General features: G+C 36.9%; 1 long non-coding RNA gene across 3 annotated transcripts in view; it reads left to right on the plus strand.

The window, feature by feature from the left end:
• LOC116183181 (uncharacterized) overlaps positions 1-20,721 on the plus strand; it is a 43,912-nt gene extending 23,191 nt beyond the window's left edge. Inside the window, exons 2-4 of one of the 3 annotated variants that reach the window (XR_014953027.1) lie at positions 5,425-5,567; positions 14,772-16,773; positions 20,204-20,721. This is a non-coding gene — a long non-coding RNA (uncharacterized LOC116183181). Of the gene's footprint in view, positions 1-5,424; positions 5,568-14,771 lie in introns of all 3 variants that reach the window. The other 2 variants (XR_014953028.1, XR_013340503.2) reach the window with 2 other exon arrangements.
• The last annotated feature ends 253 nt before the right edge of the window (positions 20,722-20,974 follow it).

A 20,974-nucleotide genomic window follows, 5' to 3' on the forward strand; every position in this document is an offset into this window, starting at 1 on the left:
CCCTGGACATATGATAGTAAAATCACCTGCATAATTTGTTACCAGAATTGGGAGGACTGACATCATATCTATCCAGGTCCTGAATAATTTCTGTTAAGTATAAAATTAGAATTCTAGAAAAAAATGCAAAAATAGATACCATAAGTTCAGAACTACAATTATCTGGTGATTAGCAGAGGAACTTAATCAGTAATTCTGAGCTGGTAATTCTGTCTGGTTTGAGTATCTATGATAAACAAAACCTTGTAAATCCTGGGATATTTTTTTATGTCTCAGGGTTCAAAATCTAACCATGGTTAATATTGATGCCTTAGAGCTTCACTTTGGCATTTCTGCTTTGAGATTCAGCCCTTTGTGCTTTGTTTCTTATTGTACAGTCAATTTTGACTTAGCAGAGTGGGATCAGAATCAGAATTCTCTGCCTCACTTGTATAAAAACAAGAATGGTAGCATTCTGTTCAACTGTTAAAGCATAGGGTACTTAATTGGAATGCAAATAATGCACTTTTTAAAAATCATTATTTAAAGAAATTATCTCTGTTGTATCAAAGCCGAAACAAGGAGTGAAAATAATACCTTGCTATCAGCTTTTCCCTTTTTCTGTCATTATAAATGCTTTGTTTAGTTGTTAGGCAGTCATGTATGTAAAAGGGGAGCTGTTAATCATGCAAACTATTCTGTTACATATAGAACATATTAATTATGAACACGGAGGATTTTCAGCATCTTGAAGAAAGGAGAGCTGTTAGGTCTACTGGATACCATAATCCACAAAGTGACCTGTATCTTTATGCACTGAGGAGGATCTGAGCCTGTAGGTCACCTACCAAATCTCATCTGCAGCTCTATGACCATGTCAAACATCTTGTTCACTGGCTATGTATAATTCATTGTACTGTATTAATTGAATTGCACACAGAAAAGACCTGATTTGTCAAGATAGCCTTTCCATTTCAGAGCAGTGAAGCTCCATTGATTTCCAGTCAGCGGAGAGGATGACACGAATAGATTGTTTAATATTAAAATCAAATCAGCATAATACTGACCTCTCTCAGTTTCACATCTTGCATAAGAACCTCTGCTGATCAGTAGCCCACGCTGCAAAGCACCACTGACCACATTAATTCAAAATCGATTATGGGACCATATGCAAATAGCAATTATGACTGACAACATGGAGGACATAAAGCTGAGAGGAAGTGGTTCTCAAAGTGTGACAGCAGGAATTAGTGCTGTGTCTATCAGCTCTACCTCTACTGGGGCTTTGGCTCAGTGAGTACGTTACGCAATAGAGCAAGCCATAGCTTTTAAATAATTAGCTGGGAACATCTCTTACTCGCATATCTGAACAGCAAAGGGAAAGCAGATATAGTTAGAGTCTGATTTAGCTAATTAGCATTATGGTATGTCTTGATTTTCTCTTTGCTTGACTTTGTAATGAGATTCGGGATAGCTATCGCAGATCTGAGATGATTAAGTATGCAGTGGCACAGACAGGGAAATGGGAAGACAGGAATAAAAGGCAGAGACTTCAGTCATTAAAGTGGGATCCAGTGAACCTAAAAACTATCCCAGGGCAGAAATCTCACGTGATTAGCACCCAAACTGTACCATGGAGTTTACATGAATTTAAGAAAACATATGTTTTAGAGGCTTTGGAGATGTCTATGTCTACATGGAAAGGTACCAAAATTTCTCTTCAAAATCATCTGAATCCTCAGAGAACATTTTACAAGTTTGATGAGCTCAGTTATGTCAAATAGTTGTTGGCTTCTACCTGCAGGACTTATCAGATCCAGGAGGGTGTCCAGGAAGTTGCACAGCATTACTGAAGCCCTTATAGGTGCCTGATTCTTATTGATAATCATTATTCTGAACTCAGCAAACAGTCCACCTGGGTTTCCGATTAAGGCTGCCAAACCAATGTCAAATGTTATGACCTAGCAAATGTCATCTGATATCAATAATGACACGGATGACACCAAATTTTATAATCTTTGATTTGTTGCGATTGAAACATCACTTTAGTTTTGATATGCTCAGAAATTTGATTTTTGTGATGAATGACGTTAGTCTTTTTTATGCTGGTAACTTTCTAAAGGGCCACAATAAATCTCAAATTTCTTCCTTCAGACTCTCACTCATCTTGCTGTCTGGCAACTTTGATCCTAATACGAACAACCTCCTCTCCTCCCCAGTTTCTTGTCATTTTCCTACCCTGTTTTTGGTAGTTCCAAAGCCCTCCATGCTGGGATACTGTTTAAATAAGTCAAGTCTTTTAATGTAGGTATGAAGCATTTGAATTTTCTGTCCTACCTTCTTATACAAGTGTTTAGGAAAATATGTCCTTCTCTTCATTATTACGTCTCTAATTAAAAAAAAAGATGAATGTATTGTTTTCTCTTTCCCTATAAAGCATTTTTGCTTTTAGATTATTTCCCTCTTCTTTGTTCTAACATTAGGCTAGTATACAAAGCAGTAGGCTGAAAAATTAGAATTTTTTACCAAGTAGTAGTCTCACCTCATTCTTTCTTATCCAAGCTTTTCCTTTCTTATCTAATTAGAACAAGAAAGTAATTTTCGCATCATATTTTTAATGAAAAAGGTAAAATTAGATTTAACTTCCATATTTAAAAAACGATAAATATTTACTGATTGTACTTTGAATTTATTTGTCTGTTCATATGCAGATGGCACAAATTCAGATCCTGCAGGAGATAAGAAACAAAAGCTCCAAAAAAGGAGAATTATGGAAAATATTAATAGATAAATTTCCATAAGAAATATATATATATATATATATATATATATATATGATTTGGAGCAGGGGAAAATCTCAATATGTTTTGGTGGCAACTTTAGCAATAAAAACTATGGGGTTTTTTAGGGCAAAATATCAGGAATATAAATTTTTATCTTCCTGGAAATCTCCCTGTTGTTATAAAAAAAGCAGTAACAGCTTCATTTTTGACCTCTAAAATAACAAGATATATCTTTAATGCACAAATATATATATATATATTGACCTCTAAAATAACAGGATATATCTTTAATGCATAATCTAAACATTAATAGATTGTGATGTAAGTCAGGCAATAAACAAATTAAAAAAATATTACTATGAATTTTGTGTTGAATCAGTGTTTGCATTTCCACCTGTAATCTTAATTATTTTTGGTGTATAGTCTAAATCATTCTATGTTTCAGGAAGAAATATTATGTAGACCTAGTCTCTATAAATATAGTGGATAAACAAGAAAAAAGCACCTCATTTGACATAAAATTCTCCAAAATTATCAACCTAGCATTTATCAATACCTAATGCAAAACTGTATGTGAAAGGTTTTTCATGCATCATTAAGATGGATATATACACATCAAAGCCTATATTATATATTGCAATCCTCATTGAAAACATTCTTTGTTCAATTTTTTTAATAGGAAGTTCTTCTTGTATAACATTTTTGCTCCCCCTCATGTTTTTTTCATATTTTTTTAATTCCTGGAAAAACTCAGAATTATACCATTAAAGGGTCTATTTTTTGACAAAACCCAGAATTTTGTGAAAGAGCTAGTTCAGCACAAGCTTTTTGTCTGAAATGCTTTATATTGGGAAAAATAATATTGTGCCCTCCAATGATATAAATATAGGATTTTTCAAATATTTTGCAAATGGACACATATTATCAGAAGGACATTCCTTTGAATCACTTCACCTTTTGCTCTTGATGTTCCTGTCACCTGCTAACCCATCCACAAGGGACAATACATTCTTTTCCTTTTACTGCTGTGTAATAATCTGGTGTCAATAACAGCAACAATTAACATGAGAAAGTACCATCAAGCAACCACAGACATATTGCTTTTATAAAGAAAAGGAAAAAGCCTGTTTTCCCCCTACATTTTACTTTAATCTTTGATGGGTCTGTTAGTCTCCTGGAAAAAAGGACTGGGCATTTTACTGTATTCTGTATTTACTGTATACTGTAAACCTAATAATTTCACTGGGGAACACTAATGAGGCTGGGAATCTCTAACCAGTAGGTCATCACTATCTGTAAACTAAGTAATCATCCCTAAATATACTAGGGATTAATACAAAATCAGCTAAAGGTCACCAGGTACCTTTCAATATACTTTGGATCAGACTCAGAAAATTCAGAAATTCATAGTCCATTTTGAAATGAAGAGGCTCATTAGAAAAAGAATCCCCTGGCAGTCACATTGCTATTTTATTGAGCAGAACAGTGTTAAAAATGACCTTCCAGTGTTTTTCAAAACTTTAGAGCATTCAACAACTTTGAGGTAATCTTAGAGTTAGGTATTTCTCTTCTGTGGTTGCTCATTTGGCTTTTAACCTCTTAAGGTGCCTTAAGTTTACAGATTTTGCACCTCTGCACTTCTGCCTTTCTAGAGTATAAGTGGATTATTTTAAAATTGTATAAGGCCTAAATGGGAATTTCTTCAAACTAAGTGCCACCACCTTTGCCAGTACAAACGGTTAGGGATAAATAGAATAATGTTGAAAACTGTAGTTTAAAAAATCATTTAGTATCCAGTTGCCACTGGACCATGGCTAACTACTAATTGGTCCCTTTAGATGCTTCTCCAGCTTATTTTTCACTTCAGCTTGTATTCCAAAATTTTTCCCCAAATCCAACAATCTAAAAATCTTGTGATAAAGCTCTTGCTAATTTACATAGCAGAAGGTTGCTATAGCAACCTGGCAGAGCATTTCCAGCAGCAACATACTAGAGGCAATCTTTATCATTATGTGAGAAATATGCTTTAAAGGTGTGTGATAGTCTGTATAACTGTTTTTTCCTCAAGACATTTGTTTGATCATGCAGTGAAGGCAAAGTATTTCAACTTTGCTATCATGGTCCTAAGCTTGGTGAGCACTGTTGCCATAAACACGTTTTATAAGTTCACTGTATATCAAAGCATGAAGAACTGGAGAACAGTTGAACTTGCACAGTTCAAGGCTGCAGGATGTGTCTCTGTGTTGGATGTATCCAGCTGAGGCTTTTGAAAACTGCCAAAATAGTTTCCAAGCATAGTGTGGCACATGGATACCTTGGGAATTCCACCCTTCTTCCTACACACAAGCAGTGATGTGTGGGGCCTCATGGCCAGCTGCCTCACTGCATTGGACTTTTCCACTAGGAAGAACAGGACTTGCACAAAGCAAAGGGTTTGACAAAAACGTGGCAAAATTAAAATTCAGGTATTATGAATATCAACCAGCAGATCTGTCATCCATCTTTGATGAGAAAATGAATCCCTAATGGATCCTTTGAGAAATCTACAGTGATGTGTTTTCAATTCAGTATGAGAATAATGTTGGTAACACGCTTACATTTTGGTTGTTGCTGAACAGTTTTTACTGAGTAAAGGACTTTTCAATTTCCTATGTTCTAACAGTGAGGAGACAAAGCAAATGTGGGAGGGAGCACAGAACAACCACCCGAACTGGCCCAAGGAATATTCCATACCATAGGATATCATACTCAATATATAAACTGGGGAAGATACTTAGAAGGGGGCCAATTGCAGTTTGGAAACAGGTATGGCATTACTCAGCAGGTGTTAAACAATTGTATTATTCATCACCTGTTTTTCTTGTGTTTTAACCCACTCTCTTATTTTAAAATTATTATTATGATTATTTTAATAACATTGCATTTTACTTAATTTCAATTATTTCAACTGATGTTATTTCAACCCACAAATTTGATATTTTTTTCTTGATTCTTCTCAGAATCAGGCTCAATGCCTGATCAGCCTCCTATCTGGTGCTTCTGTCTCATCTCTATTAATAAGAAACTTCAGGGTATGCCACTTTTTTCATTATCAGAATTTACAGCCAGGCAATACCCATTCTGTCTAGCAGGCAGAAGACTTCTTGACAGTGCAAAAAGTTCATATTCAAACACTGACTTGCAGACAGATGTACACCCAATTATCTGATTCCTCTTAACATTCACAGTTTAAGCTATTTTTTTTTTTTTTGCCTTTGTCAGCTGGGTAAACTCTAAATACAATACTAAATTTGCATCAGCCAAGGCAGTTAAAAATTCTGCTGATTTCTTTTCTTCTGACAAAGAGGTATGGCTTTGTGATGACATATATTTCAAGATGCATCTAAAGCACGAAGAGCGTTTTTACACCGAGCAGCTCACCTGTATAAATGAGCTCCCATCAGAGCCTTGCAATCACACCATCAGATAGATTTAGAGTCTGCATTACCCTTTCTCCTCAGAAGCTATTTATTCCTTCCTGAGCTGAAAGGCTGTCAGACCTCACTGATGTTTAGACCAAGAGCTTTTTCCCAGCTTAACTGGTTAGGGAACAATTATTTTCTTTACAAGGTCGAGTCTGCTTTGCCATGTGCCTTAGTTTCTCTTTGTCTTGGATCCTTGTGCAGCGCATCTTTTGGTGGACTTTATATTTCTAGTTGAATATTGAAAGCTTACCTGAAAAAAAATTTGAATGTGCTAACTCTGTGAACCTCAATATTGGTTCAAGACTGAGAGGGAATCTTGAAAGTGGGAATGAGTTTGGGGTGACTGATCTCTAACCCTTCCTTCCAGTGTTTATGGTAAAAATTAGAGAAGCCATGAAATAGGAAAATAATCTCATCCAAAAAGTAGAAAATCATTATCAATCAGACTGGAAATCCAAGATAATCTAGTTTAATATACATGACTCTAAATTTAGACTATGTTAAAATCTACATAGGTTGGAGATTTTCATCATATTTCTGGGCACTACATTAAAGTTAGCACCAGTAGGGCAGTATTCCCAAAGGTGATAGCCTGCCAACACGTCTGCTTTTGTCTCCCTGCCCTGTGTGTTGTCACACAGCTGCTGTGTCTGACCACACAGGTAACACAAGATAGCTGTGACTGGAGCTAGTCAGGCTAACACAGAAGATTTCTAGCCCAAATTCCTGTTTTCAAGGAGATTTGCTGTTGTAAATCCATCAGCTTTTCAGATTGAATTTTCTACATTTGAGTGCTCCTGAGAAGTGATATATGACTTGCATTGGCATGGGGCAGAGAGGATCTTGCTGAGGTACGACAGTGAAGCCACTGCTGGATTGTTGCATGAAGTACTGGCTGACACAATCAAAGGATTTTGACCAATCCTCAGCATCCTGATAAATGCTTCACTGTTTCAGAGGTGACCAAGAGTTTGGTCTCTTTATTCTAGAGGCTGTACCACACCCCTCACTTCTGTATTGAATTCAGTGACTTGTCCTTGGCCAATGTGTAACTCCTTTCTGTGTGCATCTTCTGAAACCATCCCATCTTACTTTGAAGATATCAGATCAAAAATACATATTTTAGACAAACTCACTTTAAAAGACATGGGCTTAGATTTATCAGACTCATTTCAGCAAACATAATTGGTGTGCCAAAACTGGGAGCTCAGTAATTAACAGAAAGGCAGAGAGCTTCAGTGGGTAACTCACGTTGCTTAATATCTGCATCTCTCTCTGGAGATACCTGACTCCTGACATTGCCTATATAAACACTCAGAGATAAACTTTACATTTTGGCAGTGCAGACAAAAGGTCTCAAGTTACAATGGATTAATCTGGGCTTTAAATAAGCCCTTTTCTCAGAATAGCATCCCAAAAGTCCATATTCCGATGGTTTTTAATTTAGATGCTAACGCCTCTCTGGATTTGCTTATTTCAGGATGAACTTGCTATCTTTGTAGGTATTCCTTGCTTCCAAGTGTGTGAATTTGCATTTTAAAACCATTTTGTTTGAAAGACCCCAGCTTGCTAAGTGATCAGTTCCTTGTATTTCCCAGAGAATAGCCTTTGTTTGCGTTATGTGGCTGCAATGTTACAATGTAAATTACAATTTTTTCTTTATACAGTATTTCAACTGATTCTTGACTTCAACAGAAGCATATTGAAAATTATTGCACAAGGAAAAACTTAATTAAAACCTGAAGTTTGGGGCTATATAATTCAAGTAAAGGTTATAGCTAATTTAGCAGCTGTAAATTGCTAGGGGTTGTTATTTACATAAAGCACATACAACTTTATTACACCCATAGTATGGCATTTAATTAATTAATTTGACATTTCCATAGCACATGTTCTAATTCTCTCTGACAGGTAGATGCTTCATATTTCATCTAAAAGCAGACAAAAGATTCATGGCTATCCAAATGGAGCCACTCCAAAATTTACAAAAAGATTCTCTGCATTTGGATGTGAAAAGAGAGGATAAATGGATGTTGAATTAAGCCATGTTTAAGACACAGATAGCAATATTTGCAATTTGAACACTTGATGACCTTCATAAATATGTCTCCTTGTGTGTCAGTGCTTTGTATGCCCTTCCCTCGATGCCTTCAAATGCCAGTGCTTTCTGCTGCTGAAGGAAGATGTCTCACAGAAAAGCCTGCAAATTAACAACAAAATAAGATAATTTGCATATTTGTATGGCCCTTTTCAGGATATAACAAATATGAAGATTAATAAACAAGAAGCCAGCATGTTCTACAGAAGCCAGAAGACTTGTATCTTAGAGGTCTGTACTGTGCAATCCATAGTTTGCAAAATGCTGGTGAAGGGATGAATGGAGCACCAAGATCTGTTGATACCCATAGTGGAAAGAGAATAGCAAAAGCCATGAAAATTGGCATATATTTTCCTTGTATCTTATCATTATCAAGATCATGATCATGATCATGATCATGATTATCAAAGAATAAAAATAAAGAAGGAAGAAAGAAAAATGAAAGAGAGATGAGGTAGGAGAGGACAGGGTATCCCCAGTGCTGGGTCCAGCACTGATTGAGCTGAGAGAGTGTCCAGCTTGAGGAGGTACCTTTCTGTAGGTACGTTTTCCACCCTGGTGTCACCCTGATTTTTTGAGATTTTCTAAAGTCTTCTGAGTTTACATTCTTGTAGCAAATTTTCTCACACAACTTTCTGTAAATAACCTATTGTTTTGCATTCCTTCATAGAGGAGGATAAATTTGATGGACTGGTAGTTTGTCCAGTGTCATTGGAGAGGTGGCATGTTCACCCTCCATTCCACTGTCATATTTGGAAAATTATAAATGCTGGAGTTAGAAAAAATAAAATTATTCTCTTTGTCGTGACAACAGCAGTAACTGCGTTGTGCTTTCTCATGTCCTCTAGTGACACCCTGGGATTAGGTTTATTGCTCTTTTAAATTAGTTATCACGTGCAGTCTATTCTTCTTGACCTTTCTAGAAATAGGCTGAGGGGTTTTGAGGGTCCTATTGTGCCCTTTTTCTGCTTCTATTGGTCTTGCCTGCTCCTTGACCCCACTTCTGTGCTTGTGCTGCATACTGTGCTGTCCTCATGGACCTGAACAGGAAAATTGGTTCCAGAAAGGGGCTGCCATACCTTCATATACTCCCCTCTCCCTTCTTCCAGACAAATGCTGGTCTGGCTGACTGCTTGAATGGTCATTGGTATTTGAGGCATAGCAATGCATTAACTCCTTCCTGCTCAGGTTTCTACAAGGTGAAAAACCTACCCAGTCTATCCCTTTCATACTTTTAATGCTGAACAGTTGGGAAGATCACTGAGAAAAATGCATGAGAAGAAAGTTTCCTTTCTGATTAACTCATAGGGTTATTTTTGTACGTGAAACTCAGAGAAGAAAGACTTATTACCATTTCTTATTACAAAAAATATGTATAAATTTCTTTCAATGTAAACTGAACTTTCCCTGTCAGCACAAAAATTTTACTTATTTGCCTGAAGCCACGTTTTTTAATCATTGTTATACGCGTTTTTTAATAAGAGACCGCATAAAGTATTAACAGTGTAAATTCTTTCCATCTAAGTAATTTGGGTTTATTTATTTTACTGCTAATTTTCAATTGTGTTATATTAAATCTGTGACACTGAGGCTGACATATAAAACTTTGTCAATGAATATTCAAATGTGATGTTCTCTATGCACACATTTTTCAGAAGAGCTGCTTTTTGTTTTTAAACTCCTTTTCTTGTGTTAAATATATATGAGTAGGAACCCAACAATGTATTCTAATAAAGCTGGAAGTAAATGTTCTTCAAATTGTGGCTAACATTCAGAAACTGGGACTTGTCCTGGGGGGAGAGATATTTGACCCCTACCTGCAAAAATATATCATAATTCTTCTTTTCTCACATGAAAATTAAAATAAGAGTATTTTTTAAATCAGGTTTGTTGTTTTTTTTTTCTTTTTTGTTGCTACTGTCATGAGAACAATGTGTAAGAGCACAACTTCTAGAACAGTCAGTGTCATCACACTTGCTTTGTTTCCTCATATCCATATAGGCAGCAGTGTCCAGCTCTGACTTGAATTTCCAAATGACTTCTGGATGCTAGAGTCTTTGAGATGGATGTCTCCTTAACTTAGTGCATCCCATGTAAAGGAGACTAAGCTGTCAAAGGTTCCCTAAGATCATGTGTGTGGCCTCAAAGTACTGCTGTACAAGAAGGCTTATTATCTGCAGGTGTTTGCTTGCCTGATGCAAGTATTTGAGAGTTTAGGGCATCTCAGCATTGTGCTGACATTCAGGCTAATCACATGTACTCTGCCTCATCTGATTTTTCAAGTGGTAATATTGCTATTATGGGTTGATTGCTGTGTTGCAAAACAGAAGGAGTGATTAGCTTTCTTAGACTGAAAAGAAGTAAAAAAAAAAAAATCTCCAAAACTGTATTTTTGTCTGAGGCTGTTTATTTTTACTATGTTTTTCTTTAAGATGAGGACTTTTGATCCTATGAACATTTGTAAAACAGAATTAAAACAAAATAAAATGAGAATTACAAACACAAACCATAAGCTCAGATTCAGAAGTAAATGTATTCCCTAAACACAATGTATCTTAGTAATTCAGATTGCCATACAAAACAACAGATTAATCCCTCATTTGAATATAAATGTTTTAGTTAGGCATAATACTGAATGATGAAGCTGACCACTTTAATACACATCATAAGTTTTTTAGCCTCTACAGGTATTGGAAGAAAAACAGGCACATTATTATACAAAACCAGTAGTTATATAATGATATCTCAAAGCTTTTGTTTTCATTTTAGTAACATACAAAGAAAAGTTAGAAAAATAGAGCAGTAAAATCCACAAATTTTTCTTGTTCCCCAGGGCAAGATATATTTCAAATCCACTGTACAGCTCTGCAATGCAGTGGAGCAAGCAGCGTAGGTACTGTGTGGATGACTGGGTGTCAGAATGAAGCTTCAGACAAAGTTTATTAGAGAAACCCTCCTGTTGAGTCACAAGGTGCAGAATGGACCTCCTTGCTTCTAAACTCCTTCTCAGACAGTTTTTGTGCAAAACATTATAAAGGTGTGACTGAATCTTTATACAAGTTTGTCCTACATGATTAAGGATGGCAAACAAAAGAAATTGCTATAAAAATAAATTATTTATTATGACAGTGATTGCATTAAAAGATCTTAATCAGAATTATTTACTACACAGTATCGGTAGCTGTAACTACTAATATGCTATAGTGCACTATTTTTCAAGCAATATTGAAGCAATTATATTAAAGCTAGCAAAAACAATAAGTAGAGATTGCTCTTACTCAGCAACTACCTTGGGCAAATCTCCTTTGTTTTGCCTTGAGGAGCATGCCTGAAGGCATGATGCTTTCTGCCTGAAGGATGTCTGTGCTCAAGGGAGGAATGTCCACAAGTTCTCCAAGAAAGGATATGTTGGAAGACTCTGCTGTTAAAAAGTGGGACTGGACTTTATAATACAAAGTGAAAGACTGTCAGTCATATGTGTCCAGGCCAGCTGTGTCAGTTCAGCATCTTTAGATAAGTTAGTAGTGGTACAGTATAACTCGTTGCTTTGTTTAGCAGGTGCCCCATCAGGTCTGCCATGTTTTACCTCACTACAAATATGTTTAATTTCCAGACTGATGAGTCAGGCTGGTTTCAGCATTCTTCAAAACCAAACCCAGCATGATATCCCTTTCTCTATTCACCACTTTTGATTTGTAAACAGTTTGAGCTGTTTTACTCCCACTTTGGGGAGAGCATCCTGCTACACTGGGCACTACTGCCTTCTTCCTGGGCCTGAGAATATGGAAAATCCTCCTAGCCTAAAATATGAATAGTTTTGGATCTTCTTCCCTGACTAAACTCATGTCTGATTCCCCTCTTCTCCTCTCTTTCTTCCTGTTTTTTCTTGCTTTCTCCTGCCTTCTCCCCGCTGCTGCACAGCCAGTTACTCTAGGGCAAGACCACATCACCTGTGGCACTGCTGTGCTTGATTTTTGTTGTGGGAATGAACCAGTTACTGCTCTCAAGCAGCACTCTGGAGCTACAGGATTTGTCTCATTCTGAGCCTATTAGTGTGAAGTAAAATGCATAGGTACAATGTTCCACTTGAACATTTTAAAATTAATGTTTCATCACTATCACTTTGATATCTGGCTTTTATTCAAAGACAAGATTAATAGTTTACAAGTGATTTCTCTGATATGAAAAGGTAAAGAATTAAAGAGGAAGAAGCAAAATTAATCTAAAATCCAAACTCACTTATTAACAGAAGACTATAATCCAGTAAGATATTGTATTTTCAATGTCATCTGAATCTATTAATCTATATGAATAGAAAGAGTGTCTAATATAATGCTTTAATGAATTTGCCTTACCACAAACCATGATTTTTGGCATACTTGATCCACATTTATGATTTCAAAATTCAGATAAAACCTGAACATTTAGGCTAATTTAGGTTGTTTCTAGGTCTCTCTTTTAACAACCTAAGGTTTCAGAGAGAATTCACATTTCTTCACCCCAGTTAAAACTATTTAAAAAATATTTTGAGATAAACCATATATTTTGCAGAACATTTGCAAAAATACAATACCTAAGATAATACTTCATACAGGTGTGAAGTGGCCTTTTCCACATTCTAACCTGTTTATGTCTTTCTGAAAGTTGTGCACCCTTTTCACCTGCTTTGCCAGGTATGCCACCACTCTCAGATTTCATGCTATTCCTGTTGAACTTATTGAGGATGAAATACATAGTTTACCCATCTCTGTCCAAAATCAGAACATTTTTTCTTCTGGTAATGTGCAACTGGACCAGGAAAACATGCAGCTTCAGGTTTCATGGGGAGTGACAAATGCTGGAAGGTAAATGCCATAGTGGTTTTTTTGCTCAGCTACTGATTGTAGCAGTTTAAGTCTATCTCACAAAGGCATTAAATAATGTTTGCAGTCAAGAAGCATTAGTAAGATATTTTAATCATGTTAATACTTGGCTGATCCCTCTTTGAATAAGTTTAACTGTGGAATATTCCTTCCATTAATGCTGAAATGGATAAAAACTATATGAGCTTGCATAGCTCAGTGGACTCCAAACTGAAAATAAAAATTCAGGGTCAGAAGAAAGACTTTATTTCCATGTGAAGGGGGTTGGCTTTTTGTTGTCAATGGCACAAATCCTGCTCTCTCCAGTGTAAGACTGTAGCGAGGACAATACAATGTTCTCTGTACAGGACACGATCTGAAGCATGAACATCATCAGGGAATTTTGGACTGGTAGGCTGTGGCAATCAGATGAAGCACTTTTCCCACGCTTAGAGCATCCCTCTAATCATACAGGTCTGTTGCTTAGAAGGTGAGGCTGATGAAACTTGGCTTCCCACATTTTGATGACCCCTTTCAGGGTAAGTGCTCCCAGCCACAGACAGTTGTCTTTCATTGGTGCTTAAATGTGAATGAGGGTTAAGCAGAAGAAGAAAAAGGCATGCATTCATACTCTAGCAAATTATGGTTTCCTGTAGTTTAGTGGAGAAAAACATAAATTAATTTTGTTCTTGTCTTCAAAGCTGAAGGCTTTAGAGGGACTTTCTTTCTTCTGCCTGAGATGTCTTCCCCTTGTGACTTTCCTGAGAAGAGCTTCAGAGCCATGCAAAGAGCTGAAATGAACTGGAGGATGCCTGGTATAATAAAATGATCCTCTGGGAAGAAGGCACTGGGGTGCCAGAGGCTAATTTTGTGACATGTTTGAAGAACAGCAAGTGTGAGAAGATAAATGGGGCTATGAAAATTATGCAAATGGGTGGAGAAGTCCAAAAGGTAAAAAGGTTAATGTGTCTGTCTCAAACACTGACTGCCAGATGTGGAGTCAGTCAAGGGTTGTTGGTAATAACAGACAAGAATAGCTGGTAATAAAATGCTGTGAAAAAGAACAGGATGTAGCTGTAGAAGGGGGCCATGCAGAGATAGGACAGCACTTTTCTTGGACAAATATCCTTGCTATGGCTTCTGGAGATAAGTACAAAAAAGTAAAGTGCAAAGGCAGGACTGAGGTCAAGAAGACATGGACTGTTGACAAAGACAGACCCAGTAAGGGGGATCTAAGCCATGAAACACTCCAAAAGTCCCCCAACCCATTTCCAGAACCATCTAGAAGAATGAGCTGCACATGACAACTGATTTGCATGGAAAGTGAGAAACTTATTTCCAGGATAGAAAAAACTTATTTATAAAAAGGTTCCCCCCATGAAACCTGGGCATTGGCCTCAGGACTATGGGTACTCCATTAGGTGGGCCAGTGCTGAAGCCAGGACTGGTGATCCCTTCCCCTTCCCTTTCCCCCTTATTCAAAATGCACTTCTGAATGCTTATACCAGAAGATGGGACCAACATAGACATTTCCATGCCAAGTGTGTAATTTACTTTGTGAGTTTTGGCAGAAGCTCTAACTTTTGCTGTTTCTTTTTGACCACAGGCAGCTGCACAGCTGTGTGTTTTGGAGTGGGACTACACAGTGGGGACATCGAGTATGTCTATTATTGTAAAGAAAGAACAAGGTAAAAATATAATTAGAGCCAGAAGAAATGCTGAAGAGATCAGAAATAGGGTGGAGAACATATTAGACATGCAAGGAGGATCAAGTAAGGGTCCCAGAATTCCTGATGTTTCTTTCTATTGCATCCCATTTCTTATACCAGGTCAGTCACATGAACTAAGGAAATACTAATGAAGGTATCTTTAGTAGAAAACTGCAGTCATTGTAGGAAAAGATAGGAGAAATCAGAAAAAAAATCATTATTGAAACATTTAAAAGGAGGAAAATGTGAACAGAAAAAAGGTTGTGGAGCAAAAGTCTTTAAAGGAAAATAAAATTTTAATATTTGCTCTTGTGACTCATGACCTTGACTCCATGATACAAAGGCAATTGTTTTTTAAAATCCAAATTATAAACTCTTTTTGCAAGGGAATACTTACACATTCTGCCATTACTCTTCAGGTGCTGTTCATTACAATCTAAAGAAGGAGAAAAAACTCTTTGTCAAATGCTAAGCAGTTCTGGGTATCAAGGACAAATAACCTGAAGGGTGCCTCTTTTAAATGACAGCTGTTGTGAATTTGGGATGCCTCAGTTTGGCCATACAGTAGGAAGGAGGGTGCAAAGGAGAAGATAGGTATTTGTGGCTTTCTTCTCACAGAAGGATTAAGGATTTGCACTTCTTATGGCAAGTCTTCACTTTTAAATTTATTTTACTTGTGACTAAATGTAGTTGCTATGGTTACAAACAGTTTCAATTTTGCCTTGAAGAGATAATGATTTATCATATTGAAACAAAAGGCAGGCAAAAGCAGTTTAGCAGGAATAGCAATTTCATGTCACTTTCTTTTTATTTGTTATAATTCTCTTAATTTGTGTACCTGTTAGTATTGGTTAAAAAAGTTTTTGTTGGAAGAGTTTTGTTGTCATAAATATGCAGATGGATTGAAATTTTAATAGAATCATAGAATGGTTTGAGTTGGAAGAGACCTTAAAGATTATCTACTTCCAACCCCCTGCCATGGGCAGGGACCCCTTCCACTAACCTAGTTTGCTCAAAGCCCCATCCAACCTAGCTCGGAGCAGTTCCAGGGATGGGGCAGCCACAACTTCCCTGTACAACCTGATCCAGTGCCTCAACACCCTCACAGTCAAGAATTTGTTCTTAATATCTAATCTAAACCTTTGCTCTTTCAGTCTGAAGAACTTACCACTTGTTCTGTCACTACATGCTCTTGTAAAAAGTCTCTCTCCACCTTTTTTGTGGGGTCTCTTTAGGTACCCAGCCCTCTCATTTGTCAGGTCTCCCTGCAGGGCCCCCTGCCCTCGAGGGAGTCAACAGCTCCTCCCAGTTTTGTATTGTCTGTGAACCTGCTCAGTGTCCCTTCCAGTCCTGCATCCAAGTAATTTTTGAAGATGCTGAAGAGCATGGGGCCCTGCAGAAGTAGCAGTCTGAGGGCATCACCAGGCTAGGATGTTTCCTGGTGAATTTTGAACAACATTGTAATTTTTCATCCAGGTTTAATTTTCTGAAGAGGAAAATTAATTTAAGAGTAAATATTTACATATTTTTCTATTCCCCTTCTGATAACTTTAAAATTTCAGCTACCACTATACTGCAGACAGGGAGTTGGTATACTGTGACCCATTAGACAAAAGATAGACTTTGCCTTCTGCTGTCATTTGGGATGTCAGTCTTGACCGTGAGGCTATGGCAGGGTATCACACTGGGATACTGCTGGAGCTGCTAACTGCTTGTCTTTTTCCTCTGTGGTTTATTGCTCCCGGGAGAGGAGGAATTAAAGAACAAGTCACTGCCCATTTTATACTCCCATGAAAGCTGTTTCACATGTCCCTTCTCATTTGCCACCTTCCTGAAGTTTGTGACCAGCAACAAAGAATTGAACCAAAGATGCTGAAGCTAATGGAGATGAAATTTCAGGTATGATTATAAATAAAATATGTTGAAAGAATTGCTATTAATACTACACATTTCATAATTTCTTTGATGAGAGGGAAATCAGAAAGTGGATACAAAGTAAAAAGGAGTGTATTTGATGAACATGGGTAACTCCTGCTGCAGGAGAGAGTATACTCCTGCTGCTGGAGCTGGTGTGAGAAGCCAAAGATTATTTTTCTCAACCTCTGTAGTCTCATACACCTTTCATTGCTAAAGTTGTGAAAATCAGAATTCCATGCTCTGATATAGGCTACAGGCACTTTAAATTTGTTGCAAAACAAGACTTTATTTAATGTTGGCTGCTTTTTCCAGGCTCAGAATACATTTTTGATCATTTGGCTTCTTTAGTTGATATTGCTGTGGGCTGTGAGCAAAGATGAACAGTCAATATTCACTTTAATAAGTAAATTTCCTGGGAGCAAGAAAATCATATTATAACCTCACCTGAACTAATGTCTGCTCTCAAAGCCCTTTTGGCAACAGTTGTCTATCCATAAATTCTTTGACCTTTCAGTGCTCCACAAATATATGGATCACCTGTAAGTACACTCAAATATTGTGCTGAGATTTAACTAGCCCAAAATTTATGTTTCGAGTCTAGTGGTTTGGATCTGTTGTAAAAAACATAGGAAGAAAAATCCTCATCTATGGGGTGTACACACTGCAGTGCAAATGATGGGACACAGAATATTTTCAGCTGACATGAGCACTATTGTTTCTGATGCCATTGCAGTCAGAGTGTGAGCTGAGGACCTGTGAATTTTATAGATAGGGACACTTATTAAGTTATACAGAATTGTCCTCTATGCAATGTAATGCATATGCTACATTCTGAATAACCTCTGTGATACTATCCAGGGGTTTTTGGACATTGCTCTTAAAAAAAAAAAAAAAAAAAAAAAAATAGTAAAGAGGTTCATGTCAACAGCAATGTTTTTAATTCTTGGAGTAAAATTGTGATAGCAATGAAATTTATTATTATACTCAGTATTAAATAGAAAAAAATAAAAGATGGTTTTCCCTCCTTCTCTGTTCTGTTTAACACAGCATAAATTCTAGTTTATAAACCTTGCAGATTTTATGTGCTTACAGTATAATATTGAGTAATCAGCAGTCACAAAGAAACATAGAATATGACATAGTAAGACATTTTTTCTGAGTACTTACTTTTGAAGTATATTGTAATGTAAAACATTGTGTAGTATATTATGTTAAAATATATATGCCTTATGGTTATTTTAGTATGCAATATTTATATACTATTGGACATATAGAATAAGTGTTTTCAGCTGGTTTTTAACCTCGTGGTTCTAAGTCCCACTTTGTTACACTGCCTGTGCTAACTGATGCAGCCTCTGGAAAGCTCTGCTTACATGTCTCTTAAAGCAATTCTATTTATGAGGTCAATATAGATTTTACAGTAATGAGGACAAGAGATTTCTGAATCTGTGTAAAAGGACATGAATTGAAATCTGTGACAAGTCTGGTGATATTTAGAATGTATTCTTCACAAAGAATTCTAATTTTGCAGCAATTTTTCTAAATGTAACTAATGCAATATCAGCATGGCAGATGAGAGTGTTATTCCATGTTTGGCCTATCCACACCTCATTAACTTTTACAAATATTTGACAATCTTTTTTCAATATCCATGGAATCAAATAAATGTTCAAGTTATATTAATGACAATGAAGCACCCCCTCTCCCTCAAATCCTCCTTTACCTTGTGAGCATTTAAATTGCTCAGAAATCTCACATTGAGAGGTAATATGCATTCAAACATGACAAAAGCAGGTAAGGATATATATACATATATGCTGGTGTTTCTATATTTAAGATCTTCAAGCATAGGAAACATTTACTCAGCTGAAATGAGTATTTTTTTGTCTCTACAGAAGTGGAGTTTGCATATATTCCAGAATTTGCACATATTCTAACTTATGGCACATCATTTGAGGAGGCTAAATCAAGAGTCTAACTGATGCAGGACTATATGCAGACAGTGTCAAGATGGAGAGTCAGTGACTTCCCAGCATCACATCAGACTCAAATTGTCCTTGACATTTCCCCTTTCTCACTACTTTAGCAATGTACAGCAAATAGATAGTCTGAACCCAGACCTCAGGATCCATCCTCTGCCTCTGAGAGGCTATTATGAATTTTATTCATTTTGACAAGTTTATGGGGCTCGTTTGCTTTATAGAGTTTATTCCAAATACTGCCAAGCTAGTCCATACATGAGTGAAATAGTATCAGAAAAATAAAGCTCAGTCTTCCAATTAAAAAGAAAAACTATTATTTCTGTTGAATCACTGTGCTTACAGCTGACAACTTATACAACCTTACACTTGTGCCCAATTCCATTAAAAAAAACCTCAAAAAACAAAATCCAAACCCCAAATATATTCAGATTTTCTGATGCTTACTCAAACTGTTAAAAATTAAAAATTATGAAGTAACTGCTCAGTTTATGGTCTTTGCACTGACTGTGGTAAAAAGATTTAATTTTTAGCAAATTCTGATTACTCACATCAAGTTAAAGGTTTTTCAGAGGCATCTGCTGTAAATGGCTGAATATATATATAAATTTGTTTAAATAAAACTTTTCCCACTCTCCTGTCTACTTATTTTCTAATTTTATCTCTTTTTGTTTGTTTTTGTTTTGTTTTGTTTAGAATTTCTGTTTCCTTTCTAAAGCTTTCAATTTCAGACAGCTCTTCCCTTTGCTTGGTTCTTCTGCTCCTGCTCTCAGGCTGACTATGGGAATCAAGCAGATCTTTGTGGCTCTCAGTCCTCGGGCCAAAAACGAGCAGATCCATTAATATCTTTTGCTTCTGAAATCACACCACGTTTGTCCTTAGCTCTGAGGCACTACATACTTGGGGCTATCTTGTTTCACTGACAAGAAATCCACTGGAAATCTTCTGACAAATGGGCAGATTTTAGAGGCTATATCAATTTCAATATGGATTTATATTTTTGTTGGTTTAATTTCCAGGGTCTGCAACAAGATTTGGATTTCTAGATTCTTTTGGGAATCTCATTTAGGTAGTAACAACCTCAACTTCTACCTAAGGAAAGGTGATTAGAATACTATACTGTGCCTTGCCCCTGGATTATGGTAGGTGACATAAACAAGTTCTATATCATATAGCAAAATTACAAAACACATTTTTATGTCATCTCCCACCCCTTCCCAAACTCCTAATTAGGCAGATACTCAAAAATAAATCACTTGAGGGAACAGACTTTTTAAGGTCACTCTGTGTTGATATTTTCTCTCTAGTCAAGTCTAAACCAAGTAATTATTATTTTTTTCTCCCCATCATTTCTATTGTTCCTTGCATTCGAAAGCTTGCACCAGGCCTATCACCAAGGTCATAATCTGTGTTACATCCTTTTATTCTTTCAGTTTTTTGTCATCTTTTGTGAAGTTCATGGAATCACAGAATGGGTAAGGTTGGAAGGGTCCATAGTAGGTCATCTTGTTCAACCTCCCTGCACAAGCAAGCTCATCCCAGAGCACGTTGCCCAGGATTGTGTCCAGATGGTTTTTGACTATCTCTACTGAAGGAGTCTCCACACCCTCTCTGGAGAACTTGTTCCAGTGCATGGTCACTGCATAGTAAAGAAGATCTCACTCATGTTCAGGTGGAGATTCCTGTGCATCAGTTCCTGCCCAGTGCCTCTTGTCCTGTGGCTTCTCTCCACCAAAAGGAGCCTGGATCCATCCTCTGGCACCCTTCCTCCAGTTACTGATCATGATGAAGTCCCCTCTCAGCCAACTCTTCTCAAGGCTGGACAGGCCGAGCTCCCTCAGCCTGTGTAAGAGAGGTGCTCCAGTCCCATAATAATCTTTGTTTCCTTCACTGGGCCTGCACCAGGAGCTCCATGTACCTTTTAGAAGTCCAGAACAGGACACAGCACTCCAGATCCCTATCCCTGCTCAGATGTATTGCTGAGCAAGCAGCTCTCTCGGCACCCAAATTCACACATTTTCTTAAATATTTCTGCCTATCTTTATCATTAAATCTCTTTAATTTACCTAATGATTAGGAAAAAGGCCAAGAATTTGTCTCTTATTATTTGTCACATTCTTCAGAGCCAGGATTCCAGAATGAATGCATTTTATCCTAGCCTCTGGGATCCTACCACAAGTCTAAGGAGTGGAAAAGATTCTAGA

Source organism: Lonchura striata, chromosome 2, assembly GCF_050655825.1.
Source record: "Lonchura striata isolate lonStrDom1 chromosome 2, ASM5065582v1, whole genome shotgun sequence".
In the NCBI taxonomy this organism is placed as follows: Eukaryota; Metazoa; Chordata; class Aves; order Passeriformes; family Estrildidae; genus Lonchura; species Lonchura striata.